Here is a 21,867-nt window from a genome sequence, read left to right on the forward strand (position 1 = left end):
GTTGCTAAGAAAAAATGATATCAAATAATTCTGAATAAAGAAGCTGAAATAATTTTATATTGTTGCTAAGAAAAAATGTTTTCAGATATGTCTGAACTTGTACCCAGTGTAGCATGCCAAACTGTGTTATATATGGGGAGCTAGACCTAAATGGGGTGTGTGGCAAAGACATTCCATGAGTGGGTTGGTTGCCGCCTTTGGATTCAATGTTTATACTGGTTTCCAAAACATATTTTGTCTAGATGCTGCTATTCAACAGATGTTGACATTTGTAATGAGGACACAGGTAGGGTTTCTGCCGATGACTTTTTGGTGCAGATCATATTTGTGCAAGTAATGCTGCACCATGGAACAGTACAACGGCCAAACCTTCCTCCTTTGCTCCTTTGCAGTCATATGTGTGCTGGCATTTGCCTTTCTGATCAGCATACAAGCTCTTCCAGATTTTGGTGTAAATAAATCCAGGTTTTCCAATTATTGTACTGGGCTAATTTTGTTGCTGCAACAGAAGTGTAGGCAGACTGAAATCTATTTAAGGCAAAGGCATGTATGCATCTAATCAATTTTGTGGTTAGTCTTCATTTTCACTTAATTGTTGCTTTTGAATTACAGGTATGGGACCTATTATCGAGAATGCTCTGGACCTGGGGATTTCAAGATAACGGATATTTCCATAATTTGGGTCTTCGTACCTTAAGGGGCAGATTTATCAAAGTTCGTAGTTAAAAAATGTAGAACTTCGAAATCAAAAAGACCAACCGAATGGTGGTCAAAGAAGGCCTACTTCGATCTACTTTGATTCAAAGTTTTTTTTTTAACTTCGAACTTCGATCGCCCAAACTCCCCCAATTGCCTCCATACAGGTTCTAGGAGGTCCTCCATAGGTTAAAACAGCAATTTGGCAGGTTTTAGATGGTGAATGGTCAAAGTAGAATTTTTAAAGAGACAGAACATAATAATTTTCTTCAAAGTTTTTCAAATTCAAATCGAATTTGGACTATTCCCTAGTTGAAGTACACAAAAAATAGCTCGAAGTCCAAATTTTTAAATTCAAAAATTCACCTTGACCTTCGATAAATCTGCCCCATAGCAAATCTGCCACTAGCTTCCATTGTGAGTTGGTACACTTTGACAGCTTTTAGGTGGTGAATGGTCGAAGTCTAAGCTTTACAGATGTTCGAATTTCGAAAAAAAAATTCAACTTCAAATCGAAGTTGGACTATTCGATGGTTGAAGTACTCAAAAATTACTTCGAAATTCGAAGTTTTTAACTTCGAACCTTCACTTTGACCTTTGATAAATCTGCCCCTAAATCTTCTAGAAAATCATGTAAATATTGTAAAGTTGTTGCACTACAGCTCTACTCTTCAGATCCCTGTTTATTGTATGTGTTTAATACACTCGCTGATCGTTGTGGCAGTGCACTCCAGTATCTTTTACAGAATCGCTTCTTCCCAAGCCATGGGTAAAAATAACAATCTTTATGAACACATCCGATTTATGGATAAAACAGCATCTGAGGTCTGATGCGTTTCGGGTTTACCCATGGCTTGGGAAGAAGCGAATCTGTAAAAAGATACCGGAGTGCAATGCCACAATGATCGGTATGTGCCTAATATGTTCCCCTTAGTGACGGACTCGGGGTGGCGCCACCTGGGTCACAGCTCTGACCACGTAAGATCCTTTTTCATCTGAACATACTTTGAACTTGTGGGGTGGCCGGATTAAGTGGAACCACTCCAGAGCTGTAGCATTGGGTCCAGGGCGGGATACACCCGGGCCATAAGATTTTAACAGTGAGCGGGGATTAAGGATCGGATTAGATTAGTGTCAATGTATAGGATACGGAATCAATAATGGAACCCCAGGTTTCCTGCTGGACATTTATGTTTTCATATACTTGTCCTACAATATGTGACATGTGTTTCACTTTAACCAGCAGAACTGGACACAATCCTTCACTTCACTAAAATCCGAAGTTGCGCTCAGGGAGGCGAGAGGTAGCGAAGTTGCGCTAGCATTAATTCGTCAAACAAATCGAAGTTACGCTAGCGATGCCTAATTAGCATACGGCGCCAAGTAAAGTACAATGGACGTATATGTAGCAGCAAATACATTACACTACACAAGCCTGGGAAAGCTTCATAAGATAAAATAGAGTTGTTATATTGCCCTATACATGTGCCCACTTTATAGTTTAGGTGCCATATGTTAGGAAATGTAGGGGGGAAGGAGGGTACCCCCAAAAAAATTTACGATCTTTTTCAGCCTCAAAAAAGTAAGACGCCAGCGTTTTTTTAAAAAAAAATAATAAAAAACTATTCTTGAAGCAAGCCCCATCTACTCTATTGCACTTTGCCTGGTCTGAGGTGGCGAAGGCAAGTCTGGCGCAAGAGGTAACGTTCATTTAAATGCACAAATTAGTGAATTAGCGTAGTCCCTTCTCCATATCGCAACTTCGTCTGGCGTAAGTGTGCGAAGTAGCGCTAGAGTAGGTCCACTTCGTTAGCGGATTTACACCAGCACCCATTAGTAAATCGGCGAACTAACGAAATTACGTCACCCTGGCGAATTTGAGCTAGCGTTAGCCGTTTCGCGCTTTAGTGAATTTGCCCCTATGTGAGACAATTATTGTTGTACTATCAGGGCAATACTTATGCATATAATACTGGAAAATACGGAATTTAAATCTTCTTGCTCCCACACAAATTATTGTTATTGAATATATTCAAACGCATTAAATAGTCCATTTAGGTAAAGATCATGAGCTGCCTAGTAGTGAGCTATGCTCATTTTAGGTTTTATACCCTAGAGACACAGTGTTTTATTTGCTTTCAATTGTGTCTACTGTAGTGTTGTATGAATGTCTATACTCAGGTCTTTTTTTACTAGCAAGTAAAACTGTTTGAATGAGATCTTCTTTGATGTAAACAGAATTAATTATTATTTTATTTTATAATCCAGCTTGCTACCACTAACCCACTTAGTCTTTTCTGTTTCGTTGTTTTGCTAAATATTTAAAAACATTTTTTTTGTGGTCTAGCTTTCTTGGCATTGAACCCTTTATTTTTTTGTTTTGCTCACTTGATTTGTGTTTTCTTTTCTTTCCGGGTAATCATTAAATGATACAACTTTGTTTTGTCATAAGCAATCAATATCTGCTTATTTCTACCAATTTTGTGGTTGGCTTTCTACTAGGCTGCAGTGGTTTTTATATGTTTCAGTGACTTTTTTGTATCTAGCTGTTCTGCTCTGCATTGTGTAGCACATATTTATGGTCATGTTCTCTATCCCATGTCCATTTTATCCCATTTTGTCTTTTTGAAGAGAGGATCTTGCTTTGATTTCTGTTCCCGTAGATATTGCAAGGTCTAAAAAAAAATCTTTTCACGAAAATTTTGTTCCCGTTCCTGTGGTTGTGTAATTCTTTAAATGAAACAAAATTCATTAATTTAAGATTTTAAACTTTGTATTATAGACTTATAGGTACTGCTCATCAAGAGACATATAGGCAAGAAAAAAATGTAATCATTTAGCTTCACTTAGTAAATATATTGGCCCATGTAAGAGGGCCCTCTGACAGGCTGGTATCTGGCTGAAAATCAGCCAAATTTGGATCGAGCAGGCTTAAAGATTCCATTGAGGTGAAAGCAGGTGTTTTTGTCAAATATTTAGCCAGCTTTAGTCATTATGTCCCTTGGCACTAAAGATATCTAAGCCTAATAACAACAAGAAGTTATGGTGGCAAAAGTCTATTTTGCACTAGTAATCTAGTTATCACAAAGACCAAATGTGGAGTAGCTATTATTTTCCAGTTTGTCTCAGGTTTAGCTCAAGAAATACCAAAAAAATGTAGATTTGTTTTGAGACTAAAATAGGCAAAACAAATATGTTCTGCACAAGCTGCCCTCCTATTTCTTTGTATTGACTTCTAACATCTTTGTACAGATTTATCATCTTGCTAAACAAGCACCTCCTTTCCAAAAATGGCAACCTCAACATGAATGGTCTTTCTATGCTTACTACCCTTGAAAAAATGTTCATTTTAAATATGATAATTTGCCTCTGGCTAGTGCACAATGCCATTAATGGTTGTGGAGTCTATTACCGCTAAATCAATTTCCATTAAAGGAAAACTATACCCCCCAAACAATGTAGGTCTCTATTAAAAGATACTGAGTAAAACAGCTCATGTGTAAAACCCTGCTTCATGTAAATGAACCATTATCATAATAATATACTTTTTTAGTAGTATGTGCCATTGGGTAATCTTAAATAGAAAATTGCCATTTTAAAAAATAAGGGCCGCCCCCTGAGATCGTAAGATTCACTGTGCTCACATACAAACCACATGTAAGGTCACATGAGCCAATTAACAGACAGAGTTCTGCCTTTTGCTTCCTCACTTCTTCCTGTTACAGTTAGTGTTGTAGTATTTCTGGTCAGGTGATCTCTGAGGCAGCACAGATAGAGTCATGAAATGGTGGTTCAAGGCAAGAGATGTAAAAGGGCAATATTTATGTAAATATATATTCCAGTTTGGTAAGATTCTTTAATATGTCATTCAATTTGATATAAACTATCTGTTGCTTAAGTATTCATTTTGGGGGTATAGTTTTCCTTTAAGGAATTCCTGATATATTCTAATTGTAATGCTTTCTTGGAATAAAAGTTGCCCACGTGCAGATCAGTGGATTTATCTACATGGAACCACATCTGGAATTCTGTTGTGCCATCTCTCAATTTTAACCTAGTCACTCTGAAAAATAGGCTACATTCTGTATAGCTGTCATCTTGCATCATCTAAAAAGACAGTGATGCTTCCTTCAATGTCATAGTCAAGGTCGTTCATGAATATATTATATGGAAGCGGCCCACTGGCTTATCCCCCAGGAACTCCACTTCCAGCAGTGTTCCAAGTAGGAAATGTCCAATTAATCACAACTCTGCATTCCATCATTCAGCCAGATTTCTGTCCAATTATAAATAGGTGGTCCCAGACCTACAGTCTTAATTTGCATTCTAATTCTAAAATGTTGTATCTAAATCAAATTATGCCATACTCAGCTCACAGATCAGAGTGTACACTTGTCTCTATGGTGTCTAAATGGTGTCTAAATGTGTAATGCATCAAATCAAGAATTCTGTTGTATCCCAGTACTTTCAGAGTTCTAATTTGGTTTAGCAGAACACCTTGGGGCCTATTTGTGAAACCGCATATTTTTCTGGTTGCGATTTAAAGGGGGAAAAAAATCTGAATTTTTCGAGGAAAAAAAACCTTGAATTTTTCAAGATTTATTATACTCCAAAGCTGCTAAAAATTCGAATTCAGAAATACTCCAGTTAAAACCCGTCAAAGTCATGTCAAAGTCAATGGCAGATGGTCCCTTTAACAATGGGAACATATTTATGTATTCTTGATTGTCAAAATTTCGGGCTGTTTGACACTGGTTTTCGTTCAATAATCTGATAAATTAGAGTTTTTCTGAATAATTCGAAAAAGTCACATGATTCTAATCATGCCATGTTTTTGTCGAGACTTTTCCAGCACTGACAATTTTGGATCTGAATTGCTAGTAAATAAAGCAAGATCGTGGATGGGAATTTGGTCGAATTTTTATTATTAAAATAATGGGAAAAAAACGGGTTTTAATAAACAGCCTTGTAAAACATCATCTAAACATATATATATATATATATATATATATATATATATATATATATATATATATATATATATATATATATATATATACAAATTAGGGTTTGCAATTTGTCATTCAGCTGAATGCAAAATGTTTTGATTCAGGGTATTCCTAATTTATATGCATCATTTTGCTCAAGTAGTTTTGCTTTTCAAAACTGTTCAAGGATATAATCTTGCAGATATAGATGTTATCATTACCATTTGGCATCCTTGATATTTTTAACATATTTTGAGCTACAAATATGTTAACTCCCTATGTATTAGGAGATCAGTTTGTTTCAGGTCCTTGTAGGTCCGGGTAAATGGCTTCATTTTTATTCTAATTCTATTTGGGAATAAAAGCTCATAATGGTGTAGCTATCCAATAGAACCCTTGCCTATCCCTGTATTCTATTAGAGCAAGCCTCCACACAGAGGTGATTATGACCTCAAAACCACCTACACTTTGTCTCACAGGGAATTCTTGCCTTGTACTGTATATGCAGGTATTTTTTCCTGGAAAAATATTTGCAGATTACAAAATGACAGAAAACGACTGCATTGCTCCTAGGAGACAATATTGGTCTGTGTATAGCAGAATAAGGTATTAATTAGAAACATTAATAGTGATATATAATAACAATAACATTGTAGACTCCCGTTTTTTCATTGGGAGTACAAACCTTGGTAACCAAATGGTATTTTGAATATGAAGATGGTCAAAAAAAGCAAATACAGGTTTGGAATCCGTTTTCCAAAAACTTTTTAACCAGAAACCTCTGTATTCAAATAATCCAAATTTTTAAAAACGATTTCCTTTTTCTCTGTAATAATAAAATGGTACCTTGATCCCAACTAAAATATAATTAATGCTTATTGGAAACAAACCCCGTTTTGGGTTTATTTAATATTTACATGATTTTCTCAATAGCAGCAACAATCCAAGACTTCAAACTTGTCACAGGGGGTCACCATCTTGGAAAGTGTCTGTGACACTCACATGCTCAGTGGGCTCTGAACAGCTGTTGAGAAGCTAAGCTTAGGGGTCGTCGCAAATTATCAAGCAGACAATGAGGTTGGCCTGTAATATAAACTGATGCTACAGGACTGATTATTAAATTCTGATGCTAATTGCACTGGTTTCTGTGCTGCCAAGTAGTAATTAATTACTAATCAGACTTACAGTATATAATGACATTTATATTTTCTGTGTACTGTATTTTGTGAGTGGGTCCCTATGCTCAGCAAGTGACAGCAGCACAGAACATGGGGAGCTACTGGAGCATAGGAGACACAGATCTTTACTGCTAAATAGATGTGGTTGCCTTGGGCTGGCACAGAAGCCAAAAATACAACATACAATGTACAACATTTCTAGCTGCTTCTTTAGTTAAACTTTACTTCTCCTTTAAAGACAGTCATAGTGCAAGGCTTTGTGGAAGTCATGGCTATTCAAATACAGTATTCTACTGCTTTTTTTTTAACTATACTTGAGTGCAGGACCTGATAGATACTGCTTTCAACAGCATTTCAATTTACAAATAACGTTAGAATGATTGAAATTGTCTAAATAGTGTGTTTCGGGAAGCTGTGGAGAATTATAGTTTTACAAAATGAAAGAAAAATGGGTTTTCAGAGAAGAACAGGAAGAGAATTTCGCCTACTTGGAAATCTTTGGCAAGAATTGACCTTGAATGATAAATGTTGCTTTGTGGATAAGATCTCAGAAAAGTATAATATTGAACTGGGCAAATTACAAACATATGCAACAAAAACAAAAGTTTTAATGAATGCATTCACCACCCCTTAAAAATGTCTATTTCTTGATAGGTTGGCTCTCTTTCTAGGCAGCTGTAAAAGGCTTTTCCAAATCTAAAATTTAATTCAAGGTCAATTCAAATAACACACTTAGGAATTCCTCTCCTCACATGGAAAAGCTAAGTACAAGGACTCATGTCTGATAATTAGAGGAGGAATGTTTCACCTTCAGCACAGGAATATTATTTCTGATATTGAGAGCAGTGGGATTATGGAATGCCTATAATAAATTCATAACCCGTTATTCAGAAAGCTCCTAATTATGATAGACTCCATTTTATCCAAATAATCCAAATTTTTAAAATTGATTTCCTTTTCCTCTGTAATAATAAAACAGTACTTGTTCCCAACTAAGATATAATTAATCTTTATTGGAAGCAAACCCAGCCTATTGGGTTAAAGTTTACATGATTGCCTAGTAGATTTAAGGTATAAAGATCCAAATTACGGAAATATCTGTTATACGGAAAACCCCAGGTCCCCAGCATTCTGGTCCTATGCATGTACTTCATTTTGAAAGCATTAGGATTCTTTTCTTGATATTCTTGGCTCTTGTGATTAAGAGCACGTTCACATGGATTCTTTCGTGCACATTTAAAAAGGTTTGAGCACACAAGAACATGAGCTGAGTATTTGTTTTCATCCTGGTTGCCCCTCTAACCTTCAGACCAAAATTGCTGCATTGAAGTAGAGGGCCATTGAATTTATTTATTTTTTTTTAGCAACATGCAACACTTTTATGCCTTTCGCATTAAAAGATGAAAGATATTTATGTGCAACTCAAAAAATGTACTTGAAAACCCTGTAAAACATGCACAATATGCATTGTGATGCTTTCATCATGTATTTCAATAGAGCAACATTCAAATGCCCTTAGGCTGGGGGGGGGGGGGTAGGCAGAAAAATACTTTATACGTCTTATATGAAATAGCCAAATTTTTGACTTTGTAAAAAAAATAATTTTTATTGCATCTTTGCTACAATAAACCACCTGCACAGCAACTGGCAGGTCTTGTGGTGTGATTAGCATCAGAACATGACACTCACTGTGTGGCTACATAGACATCCTTAGAAGAAGCTGCTGCTGCTGCAGTTTATAAGAGCGTGGAGTTTATAGTAGCAGCAGAATAAAATAAAAATGGCATGTTGACCACATTAATTTCTAGGGTTGTTTTTCAAGGGATTTGGAGAACCCTAAGCTACAGGAGGAATACTTATTTATTATCTGGTCGACTTAAAGAGGAGCTTCAACCAAAAAGTCTTTTTGCACAATATTAAAAAAAATGCAATTTCTATTACTAAAAATGTCACGTTTTTAAAGTTATTTGTTAATGGAACTGAAAGCAGTATGTGTTTATCCCATTTTGTTCTATGAGTCACTTGCCCTTTATTTAAATGGCCTTCCCCTTGGGCCTGTGCTGTTCCCTCATTGGCATAGGCGGAGGGTGATTTTATTTTTTTGTTTGGAGCGGCTAAAGATGGCCATTTACAATTTTGTACTTCTATAAAGAATGACCACCCCCCTACTGCCTCCTGTACCTCCTACTGACTTCAATAGGAATCACCAATAGTGCCCCACAATTTATAAAGTGGGAGACTGGACAAACACACCAGGCACATTATATGAAATAAGAGGCAGTAGAAAATTAGGGTTCGGATGTATCCAATTGAATTGCCAATTTCAATTATAATAACCCCTTTAAAAAGACAGGATAAATGCAGTACCAGTTTTATTAATACCATCAGAACAAACATTATGATAAATGAAGTGCTAATCTGACATACAATAGCCTCAGGGGAAATGGTAGGTCAAACACAAAACCAATGTCATGTATAAAACTCTCAGCACATATATCAGGATAATGCATTTTTATGAGGCTCCATCTGAATTGCCAGCAAATATTATCAAGTTAAAAAAATTCATTAATAAAAATCCTGAAATGAATGGGTTAAGTAATGTGCAGTGGTGACAAGGCTAAGACTAATGCTGCCTGGCAAAAAAACTATTTTTATTCCAGTAAGTTACCCTCAGCCCCCAGAATGTATGTAGTACCTATCCAGTGTGCATTGGATTTTGCTGCAAATACTCTCTGATAGCTTGGAGTAAATATTTCAGATACCTCTTACTAGCATCACTTCTGCGATTCCCAAGTCTGCAGTTTACCCAGCCCCGCCTGTTTCTGCCCCTGATTGGTACATTTTACTGTCTGTAAAGACAGCTGTGTTCTGATTGGATAAGATGCAGGCAGAACTATCCAATCAGAGGCTTTTCGGCAGAGAGCCCAGAACACTCAGCACATGCATTTAGATACATATGTAACAATTAAGATAATTTAAGATAAGCAAATATTCAACTGTTACTATTTAAGATAAGCAAGTCTCTTGGGAGAACTGAGTCTAGCAGCCTAAAGGGCAATTTCATCTTCATTAGCAAAACTGTTAACACATAAAATATTGGCCTAAAACGCTCCGAAATGGACTTTCGCAACCTGACAAATTTTGTAAAATGAACATGGCAATAGGGGATGTGGCCATAAAATGGGCCAGATCAAAAAATTCACCGCACTATGCGTGCCAGTACTTTTTGTCCCTCTCTCCATTTTTCAAATATTGGGAGAGATGCCCATACCCATGTTGTATAGTCCCTATGATTCCGTGAGACAATCTTACTGGCATGAAAACATAACAAAAAAATAGCTCCCCATACCGAAATGTTTTATAACAATGGGCACGTATTATGTTCATGTGATTTCATATTCTGAAATTTCTCCAAGAAATTTCTAGACCTTTGGAAACATGTTGATGAAACCTTTTTAAGGTGTGAGCGTTACAATTAAATGAATCCAAGACAGAAAATTAAGATTAACCACAGTATTTCTAATCTATGACAAATCTTTCTCTACCATATCCTGGAAACCTGTAATTAGGGATGCACTGAATCCACTATTTTGGATTCGGCCGAACCCCTGAATCTTTGCTAAAGATTCGGCTGAATACCAAACCGAATCCAAACCCTAATTTGCATATACAAATTAGGGGTGGGAAGTAGAAAACATTTTTGACTTCCTTGTTTTTTTTACAAAAAGTCCAGCAATATCCCTCCCCACACCTAATTTGAATATGCAAATTAGGATTCGGATTCGGCTCAGCTGGGCAGAAGAATTCGGCCGAATCCTGGCCGAATCCCGAACCGAATCCTGGATTCGGTGCATTCCTACCTGTAATTACTATCTGACCTCTTTGGTATCATCTTCAAGCAAAAAAACTTTGGAATTGTGAAAAAAAAAAATTATTATTTTCTTTTTTCAGTACACTAGTTTTCCATATAATTCTGACCTACTGTTTGGTTTATTAATCATGTGGCAAACTGCGGTGATTTGTGATATCAGTTTAGTGTTCTATGGTATTTTACTGCATCTATCCTTTTATTATAAGTTTCTTCTAAAATGATATATCTTTAGTGTGGATTTCATTGTCATTAACCATTGTTCCTCAACAATAAAGCAATTTTGAGGGTCAAGAACTTCCAAAACTATGTTTACTCATATGATCAACTGAATAAATTCTTTCCTTCATTTCCAAGTAATGCGGCTACTTTATCATTTACTGTGATCACTGGTCAACAATAGTGGAAACAAATAACAAGAAAAGTTACTTAACAGGTTATTTGCTTATTAAAGGACAAGACAACCCAGTATAAGATGGGTATAATAAGAAATGCCTACCTATACTCAGTTCAGATGCTCTAAAGCAGGGATACCCAACCTTTCGAACCTGTGAGCAACATTCAGAAGTAAAAGGAATTGGGGAGCAACACAAGCATGAAAAATGTTATTGGGGTGCCAAATAGTGCTGTGATTGGCCATTTGGGAGCCCCTATGTGGACTGTCAACCTACTTTGAGGACCTATTTGGCAGTGCACTTGGTTTTTATACAACCAAAACTTGCCTCCAAGCCTGGAATTCAAAAATAATCACCTGCTTTGAGGCCACTAAGAGCAACATCCAAGGGGTTGGAGAGCAACATGTTGCTCGCAAGCTACTGGTTGGGGATCACTGCTCTAAAGGCTCTCCTAAATAGGTTTACCTCTGGGATCCACTTTGATCTTTGAAAATGAAACTCATGCCACATGCTATATTCACTTTTGAGGCTATGCGTCAACCACTGTAAATTGCAACGCTTATTATTCTCCTATTTTTTTTTTACTGTAAGTAAGGGATCTTGCATCGGACATCAGAGCCTGAAAGCTCTAATATGATGTCATGTAAGATCTGTGTTAGGATTGGGGAAAGTTGGGAAAAAGTTTCCTTGACCTTTAACTCTGCAGGAAGTCATTCAGTGCAACAGTTTACCTACAAGAGTACACCCTATTTGTAACCAATTTTGCAACTATTGCAAAGAGCATGAATCCATGAAGCATCACTGGATCAGCCTGTATCAGAATGTATTCACAAATCTTAAGAAATGTTAAGATAATGTTTTACAATCCAACACTTTCAGAATAGTTTTAAGGGGTGGTTCACCTTTAAGTTAACTTTTAGTATTTTATAGAATGCCCAATTCTAAGCAACTTTTCAATTGGGGTCATTATTTATAATAATGCTATTTTATAGCTTTTTAATTATTTGCCTTTTTCTTCTTCCTCTTTCCAGCTTTCAAATCGGGGTCGCTGACCCAACAAATGGTCTATAAGACTACAAATGTTTTCATATTGCTAGTGTTTATTACTCGTCTTTCTAATTAGGCCCTGTACTATGTTCCAGTCTCTTATTCAAATCAATGCAGACTGCTGAAATTGCAAACTGGATTGCTGATGAATAAAAAGTTAAATAACTCAAAAAGCATGAAAAAAGACATTTGGCTGTGGTCATGTATATTTGCATCTGACATAAACTGTCAAATAAACTGACAGTTTATATAAGATCATAACTGCAGATGAAGAACATAGCAAGTAAATACATAAACAGCATGACAGCTGCCCAGTGAGTTTTTTATTCAATTCATTTTCCAAATAACATTGGTTAATTAATTATTCAGAAGTTGCCAATATATAAAAATTCATTTAGAAAAGGCTGAGGTTGGCAAGGAAAGTGTGGTAGTGGCATTATATACAAGAGGTCACAAGCGTAGCATTAAAAAAATCAAACTGGGTTACCTTATACAATTGAAATGCACCTAGTGGTTTGCATGACAACACCATAAACACAAGTTTATCTTTATATGCAAACCAAAGTTATATTTAGTCAAGTCAAGCTCTGCAGCCAAATTGCTACACCATCAATTTTAATTCAAAGGTAACTGTTTCACCTGCCATGAAACTAACTGCAGATCTACATACAATGGAACAGGTTATTGCTATTACATTCGGGTTCTCTCATTTAACGTGGTGGAATTCTTTAAGGGCTCTTACACGCGGTCGTTTACTTCTGCGTTTTTCAAACACACAATGAGCGTAAAACTGATATATTGCCTTTAAACGCTTTTTTTTTTTGCTGCAGCTAAGCACATTTTTTTCCATTTCCAAGCGCAACCCTCTATTTGTAGCTGAGCAAGCGTCAAGTGCAAGAAAATGCAACATGCTGCGTCTAAACAAATGCACTCAAACGCAAACAGAGTAAAATGCAACTCAGAATGCACATGAGGACAGCCTGGCAGAATATAATGGAATCAATTAGTGAATGTGTTTTTTTCCCACTCAAACCTGTATTTTAACATGCGTCAAATGCAAAAAAAAAAAAAAAAGCCTGCGTATAAAAGCCCTCACAGTAGTAAATGCAAAAGGTGCTGAAATCAACTATGGGCTTTACAAATGCATTAAAGATCTGTAAAGGAAGTTCACAGGTAGGCTAAAGGTGAAATCAAGGATAAAAATAATTTTGATGTTCATGGCATATAATATTTCAGGTAACCACAAGCCTATAAAATCTCTCCATCCTAGTTAAGACTTAACATCCTCACTTTACACCACATCTAAAGTAGATAATAACAAAAGTCCTTACCCCAATTCTGTGCACAACAATGCGCCTACACATATATTTGGATGGGTGTGAGTAATAGCTGAGAAAAGGGTAATTTTAGGTGGGAAATATATTTCCAAGTAGGAGGAACGGTCAATGTGACTATTTCTCTAATTATAATAGTTATAGGGATAGGTTCAGGATTGGAGGGTCAATGGCAACCACCCAGTTGTTCTTTCTAACCCACCACCAGAAGGTAACGGGGAAACAGATATGGCTCAGTGTGTCATGCTTCCATTAGCTCTGTTTCATCAGCGTATTAAAAAATACAAATGGCAGACTATTCTAGAATGGTATCTTTTATATCATGTTAAGTTACTGATTAGCGTACAGTTGCATTTCACCATTTTAATGCATTTTTCAGAACCCAATGGGGCAACATGACCTTGTGTTCTGTGCAGCAGTCCATCAACCTATATTAATAGACTTGGTCTTTAGATGCCCTTAAAAATATTTCAGACCCATTGGGTTTTCATGAATGGTTAAACAGAGATTGTCTTCTATTGCACAGATGTCTGTGTTATTTATCAGCTTAATGCCCTGCTGTTCTCTCTAATTACCTTACAACAGGAGCAACATTGTGTTCTGCAGAACAAGCCATAGGAGTAAATACAAAGGAAACTGTATTCCCAAAGATCATTGTTTTCTTCTAAGAAACACCAAACCCAATATAAAATATCTGATGTTCTTTTCATTTCTGGAAAAAAAGATATATGGGCAAAGAGAGGAACACGCTTTGACCATCTGAAAGTAGTCATCAGGCAGACACTTACTGCAATGAGGTTGTGTCAACTTGCTCTCATCTGTTCACCAAACACTGACATACAATAAGTATGTGCATGCTTATTTCCAACAAAAGTATTTTATGGATGGATGGATAGGTAGATATACACAAACACACAAAATATTGGGCATACACTTCTGCTGTGAAAAAGAATTATCTGTCTTAGCTGGTTTATATAGATCACAGATGGCTAAGGTGACTTTTAATATCTTAGATCTTATTAAATACGATAGGTATTCATTTTAAAATATATAAGACTTTCAGCTGTAACAATATACTGTGCAAAAGTGGTTAAAGAAACTGTTAGAACAGGAGACCATAGAGCTGCCTGTGTCCAACAGTTGTGCTCTAATGAATCAATGGCATGATCTGTGTTAGTGAGCATGTCACACTCATCAGTGATTGGCTGGTCTATGAAATGTGGATGACTTCTTAGCAATGACAATAAGGGAAATATGCAAAACTATAGGCCCATGGCATATAAACAGATCACAGATTATTTAACATGAGCCTAGTAGAGTATTGGGGTTAGTTCAGGCATGATTGTCTGTCTGGTCGGTGGGCAAGATACAAAAAAGCTTAAAATAACCAAGCCAGATACAAGTATAAAAAATAATACAAAAAGTCTATCCTGCATGCAAGACTAATATTTTGTTATAGTATCTTTACATAATACAAAATGCATTCTTATTGGAGCAACTTGTATCTATGCAAAGGAAAAATACAGACAAAAGCAACAGATTAGTGAATTCTGCTTACATAAAAGTAAAGAAATTTACACCTGCTTTTTTGCAAGGTAAGAAAACGAAACAAATCATAATATAGTATAAGGGAGGACAGAGCTGGGACAAACACTATGCAGTGACACACAGCTGCAGGGCAGTCAGCTGAGAGTTCCCCCACAACCTGCGACAATCTGGTGCTGGTGCCGGACTAAAATATGTTTAGCAAGAACGTCTGAAACTTACATTTTCAGCTTTGATACGAATAAGGGTAAGGCAACATGTGACCCTCCAAATGATGAGGATTGACTCCCAGCAAGGTCATCAATGGGATCCTGGGAGATGTAACACAACATATGGATGATCACAGGTGGGCCAAGACTAACACTTACATGACATCATATTAATCATTTAAATCTTTTGCTAACAAAATGGATGTACAATGCAAGATCCCGGTAACTTACAGTAAAAAAAAAAAGGAGAATAATATGCAATTTACAGTGGTTGACACATAGAATCAAAAGTGAATATAGCATGTGGCATGAGTTTAGTTTTCAAAGATCAAAGTGGATCCCAGAGGTAAATATCACACACAGGTATGAGCTCTATTACAGGCATGGGACCTGTTATCCAGAATGGTTGGGACCTAGGGTTTTCCAGTTGAGGGATCTTGCTTGGATCTCCATACCTCAAGTCTGTTAGAAAAATATTCTAAACATTAAATAAACCCAATAGGATTGTTATACCACCAATATGGATCCATGCAGCTATGGTACCAATAAGTACAAGGTACTGTTTTATAATTACAGAGAAAAAATAAATCATTTTAAAAATATACTGAAATTATCTCTATCGGCAATGCCATTCCAGTAATATGTATGGATAATTTGTATCCAGGTAAGGGATCTCAACCTGGCACTTTTATGTAATAAAAGGCACCAGGAACAGTAACTCATAATGTTTGCTTTTGAATGGTTACCGATTAGTTGCTATGGGGCAAATTCACAAAAATTCGCCAGCGACGGCTTCGCTCACAGCACAACACTTCGCCAGACGTAGATTTGCCAGGACAACGCTAATTCACTAATATCCGAAGCTGCGTCCAGGGCGTTGATCGCTGACGAAGTTGTGCTAGCATTACTGCACCATGCGAATCGAAGTTGCACTAGCGTTACCTAATTTGCATACGGCGGAAAGTTAAAGTCGAATGGACGTATATGTTGCAGCAAATACATAACACTACACAAGCCCGGGAAACCTTAATAAAAGAAATAAAGTTGTTATATTGTCCTACACATGAGCCCAGTGTATAGTTTATATGCCATATGTTAGGAAATGTAGGGGGGAAGCCAGTTACTCCAAAAAAAATATGCTCTTTTTCAGCCTATTATCCTGAAAAAGGCAAAGACGCTAGCGTTTTTTGGGACTTGGAAAATTTTTCAACAATTTTTTGAGGAACTCCTATCTACTTTATTGCACTTCGCCTGGTCTGAGGTGGCGAAGGCAAGTCAAGCGCAAAAGGTAATATTCAGTAAAATCTGCATCTTAGTGAATTTGCGTAGTTACGTCCATTCGCCAGAGTGCAAATTCGCCAGACGTTAGGGAGCAAAGTGCCGCTAGAGTCTATCTCCTTCGCTAGCGAAGTTACGCCAGCAACCGTTAGTAAACGCCAACGTTAGTCACTTCGCCCTTTAGTAGATTTGCCCATATGGGTTAGCAATTAGTGCCATTCATTACAAAACTGATTAAGAAGGATATCTCAACCTTGAAGATATGTCTCGTAAGGTTAGGATAGCACACTTAGTGCCAAGTTGTAGACCTCTCTGTGATATTTAAAATAAAGTGGTACTATAAGTCCAAATGTGATTTTTTTCAATAACATCACCTGAATTGTATTGATGGATGTGTTTCTGTACTACTGTATTTATATGAAACCATGCTAATATAAAGGCACAAGCTTGCAAAAAAGATATTAATGAGATCTATGAAACATCAATACTGCTCAATAACTACACACACCGTAAGTCAGTAATGCAAGTTAAAATGATTATTGTGCATCCTTTTATTGTCACTGGAATTTTTACGGAATCTCAACAATATTTAGGAGGCTGGAATATGCATGACCATGTCAGTACCATGGCAGGTGGCAAACAATAATGGTGATGATTTTATATATATATATATATATATATATATATATATATATATATATATATATATATATATATATATATATATAGAGTTCACCTTTAAATGCTATTCCGAGCCAGTAAGCATTTGGACTTTAGTATTTATTATTTGCGGGGGGTTTTTTTCCATTATTATTAATTAGCTTTTTGTTCAACAGCTCTCCAGTTTGGAATTTTGGAAGCTATCTGGTTGATCGGGTCCAATTTAACCTAGCAAACAAAAAAGTAGTGGTTTGAAAAAGAAATATGAATAGAGGAGGGCTGAAACAGAAAGATAAGTAATACTGTAGCAAAAATAGAATTGGAGTCTCACAGAGCAACAGTTTTTGGGTAAAGGGGTCAGTGACCCCCATTTGAAAGGTGGAAAGAGTCAAAAGAGGAAGGCAAATAATTGAAAAAAAACAAAAGACCAATTGAAACATTGCTAAGAATATGCAATTCTATAAAATACTAATATTGAATCCAAAGGTGAACCATCCTTTAAGGCCAGAAAACATCTGGAGCTCTACACCTCCATCTGAACCTGGCATTTCAAATAAACTGCACATTGTGTACCATATTGCAAGGCAGATAAGCAGAAATAATTTATTCACAACCATCTGAGGTCAGGCTAAACCATGTGTAAGCGCTGATCTATTCAGCACTTTGTAAGATGTTTACTCAGCAGTATCTAACTTATCAGAAATCACATCCATTATGTCCAGCTATGATCCTAGCCAGTATCGGACTGGTCTACTTAGCACCAAACATTTGAAGTCAGCAATAGAAAGGGGCCATATACTCAAAGCCATTCATCTGAGGCAAGGAATAGAATATTGCACACTACAGTATAAGTCAGGCAATCACAAGAAGCAGTCAGATTAGCAAAGTAGTCAAGAAAAGAAAAGGTAAAGATATTAAAAGCAATACAAAAATCTGTATATTTTGTTTACAGTTATCTGATATAAGAGAGATATATTGCTAGATACACATTGCCACAGTGTGAACACAGTATAAACCTCAGGAGATGCCCATTCAGCACTATGCTCTAAAGCCAGCATCTGGATTGATCTATAGCCATTCACTGTGATTAAGTCGAGCAGTCCTTATGAGCAGCCTTTTTTAGCACTACAAAAAAAGCAAGTTAACAGCAATTATCTATTCACTAATGCAATCTGGGGCAAGCAATATGCACAAGCTGCTTATTCAGTACTGTGACCTAAGGCCCAGTAAAGGACTAGCAATCATCAGGCGATCTACAAACAGAGCTGTAATCTGAAGCAGGTATTAGAAGATGTTGATTATTTTAACAGCTCAAGTCCTCCAGTAGCTCTTTCTCCCCTGCTAACAGCAAAACAAATAAACTCAAGGCCTATGGGCCAGGTATGTCCTCGCCATTTAACTTGCCGCCAACTTGGTGAAATTCTCTATCCTCATTCAGAATTTAAAACAAACCCACACTACCAAGGACTTGCCTATCAGTCAAGTGTAAAGACACAGCCAATTATGAAAATATTTTGAGGACCCCATTTCGAAAAATCTGTCCATTCTGCTCTGAAATAAATTGGTATTTTCAGAATTTAAAAAAAAAAAAACCACAGTCAACAATCCATGAGTGGTTAATGCAGTGTCTTGATCCAAAGCAGGAGTAAGGACAAATCTGCTGAGCCCACAACCTGCACCCAGCAAGCCTCATGAGCTGACAATTGAACACTGTACTCTACCAGGCATCAAGATTTTTTTTTTTTTTTATTAAAACAATATTATGAAGCCAATGATGCCCAGAGGTACTCCATGAATCAATAAATCAAAAATGTTGGATTAGTAACCCAAAGAATGCTATGGCACATATTTAGCACCTCCACGTGGGCCTAACCACCACCAAAAACTGTCAGTTCAGCACTTTAGCCCCAAGAAAGGCAGAATGACAGCATCCTAGCCCCATAATGCACGGTGGGTTTAAAGGGGTTGTTCACCTTTAAATTAACTTTTAGTATGATGTAGAGAGTGATACATGAATTCATTTTTGTTTATTTGTGATTTTTCAGCTACTTAAGTTTCTTATTCAGCAGCTCCCCAGTTTGCAATTTCAGCAACCTGGTTGTTAGGGTCCACATTAGCGTAGCAACATGCACTGATTTGAATATGAATAGGAGAGGCCTGAATAGAAAAAAAATGAGTAATAAAAAGCGGCAATAGCAATACATTTGTAGCCTTACAGTGCATTTTTTTAGATGTAGTCTCCATTTGAATTTCAAAAATGATGAAATAAAAATGAAGGCCAATTGAAAAGTTGCTTAGAATTAGCCACTGTTTAAAATACTAAAGGTTAACAAAAAGGTGAAGCTCTCCTTTAAGGACTAATCTCACTGCACAGCGCGAAGCGAAAAGCATAAAGCAACAGCGAGGAGCTGTCCATTCAGCACCACCTTCACTGGCAGCAAACCGCCGGAGCTGTCCATTCAGCACCATGAAAAGGAGGCCGACATGTGCGACAGTCGCTATCCATGCAGCACCTCTGCCAAGGGACCCGTGTAACAAACCTTACACCCTGCAAAATAAACCACTGCAACAGTATCAGCTGCAATGGTGCCTAGTGCTTGTGTCAGTGAGCTCTGTCCATGGAAACACTGCTCATCAAACTCTGCGCCAGGGATCATTTACTCTTTAATCGCCTATAGATGGACAGTCTAATAGGAGACTTCCCACATCAGGGGTGTCTGGGAGCAGCAAGATGAACCCTGGTCTGTGGCGGGGACACAACACTAGAAATAACCGGGGCTGTTGAACGTTACAAAGGAGGAATCTGCAGTGATATCAATGGTCCATGTGTGAATACTGCAAGATGAGCGGCCCTCCAGCACTACATGCCCCAAATAACAAGAGGGGGGTCGCCTGCACTCGTACCACTCACACACTGCACCCGGCAAGGCTCAGGGGCTTCCAATGTGTGTTTCATTGCAGGGCGTCAGGCCCATAGGCTTCACATGAAGAGGGGAAAAAATACTGCAGTGTAGCTTAGCCGGCTCCATCCAACATGCCGACTCAGATCGCAGCCCTACACTGCACAACTCGCCTCCCGGCACAATAATCCTTCCGTGTCATAAATAAATCCCCTTTGCAGAGGGATCCAGATTGCAGAGCATGCAGAAATAGCCACCTACCACACCCGCATTCCTCCAACACTCACCTACAGCTTTAAGAACATGACTTGGGAGGGGGGTCCCCGTTCCCTAAAGTGGAGCAAGCAAGGCAGGAGTGGGCTCCCCCTAGACAGGGCGGAATGTAGAGCTAATCCAAGCCCCAAAAAGCCTTATGCATAGGCTCCAGTGTAGAGCTGGCACCAGGCAAGGGAGGGGCTGGGACGGAAAGTGATGACACCTTGGGATTGTGTAGAGCCGCACTGTACTGCTACAGATATTGCTACTACTGATACTGCTACTACTGATACTGCTACTACTGATACTGCTACTACTGATACTGATACTACTGATACTGCTACTACTGATACTGATATTGCTACTACTGCTACAACTGCTACTACTAATGATACTGCTGCTACTACTACTGCTACTACTATTGATACTGCTACTACTACTGCTACTACTGCTACTACTACTTCTTCTACTGCTACTACTGATACTGTTACTACTGATACAACTGCAACTGCTGCTACTAATGATACTGCTACTGATACTACTACTGATACTGCTACTACTGATGCTACTAATACTACTGCTGCTGCTGCTGGGGGAAAACTGCATGGAGATTGGAGGGTGAGGGGGTCACTGTACAAACAGTAAAGGTCGGGGCCAGTGATGCACCATGGGCAGGTAAGGCAATGAATGGACGTGCGGCCCACCTGCATATCATGCCATTTGCCAGCTGTCGCAGGAGCCTGGGAGCTGTAGTTTAAGCATCAAGGAAAAGTGGGAAGTTGGTGTCCCTAAGCCTATGCCGGGCCCCTGCAGCACAGACATAAGTAGCAGAGAGTTGCCTGGAGAGAGGGCACTGCCTTTACCCCAGTGACATGTCGCTTTATGACCCCCAACTCCCCCTAACCCACTGCACAACTGAGGGATAAACGTGTCTCTGCGGCAAACACCCGTCGGATCTCCCCCTCCCCATCCCGGGCCCACAGCACCAGCACTCACTCTCATGCTCTCAATCTGTGCAATAATCATCCCGGCAACATATCCAATTCCCGACCCTCCACGTTCAGCGTCACACTGCGATTTTGTCGCCGCTTTATGTCCCCGCACACTTACTTGTCCGCAGCTTTAGCGCGAGTCCCCGCAGGCGCCGCCGGACTGCAGAGGTGGGGAGGCTGCAGCAGGAGGAACTGCGCTCGTCGCCATGCTGCCCGCTGCTGCTACTGCTACATTCTACTGGGGAGAAGGACCTCTGATGACATCACCTGGTCACGTGAAGGCGCTGCGAGTGGGAGGTGCCGGGGAGATGCGGGAAGGAAGCGAGTGGCGTGGGGCAGCCGCGCTGGGGGAGACAAGTTCGGAGTGCGGAGGGGAGGGCGAGCGTGGCTCCTAATTGCGCTGGGAACTCACGTTTCATTCACAGCTTCTCGTGAAAACAATGCAGTACAGACAGGTTGATTGGAAGGCGTAGGACTGGGAAGGGAAGTCCCCGACCCTGATTCCTGTGGAGAAACAATTCT

General features: G+C 38.4%; 1 protein-coding gene across 6 annotated transcripts in view; it reads right to left on the reverse strand.

Annotated features, from left to right (window-relative positions):
- Positions 1-21,624, reverse strand: part of LOC108708999 (sodium channel protein type 8 subunit alpha) — a 111,908-nt gene extending 90,284 nt beyond the window's left edge. For 4 of the 6 annotated variants that reach the window (XM_018248632.2, XM_041584448.1, XM_041584452.1 and 1 more), the window contains exon 1: positions 21,464-21,624. The gene's annotated coding sequence lies outside the window, so the exon portion shown is untranslated. Of the gene's footprint in view, positions 1-15,273; positions 15,363-21,349 lie in introns of all 6 variants that reach the window. The other 2 variants (XM_041584450.1, XM_041584451.1) reach the window with 2 other exon arrangements.
- Between the last annotated feature and the right edge of the window lie 243 nt (positions 21,625-21,867).

The sequence above is a fragment of the Xenopus laevis genome, chromosome 2S, assembly GCF_017654675.1.
Source record: "Xenopus laevis strain J_2021 chromosome 2S, Xenopus_laevis_v10.1, whole genome shotgun sequence".
NCBI classification, from domain to species: domain Eukaryota; kingdom Metazoa; phylum Chordata; class Amphibia; order Anura; family Pipidae; genus Xenopus; species Xenopus laevis.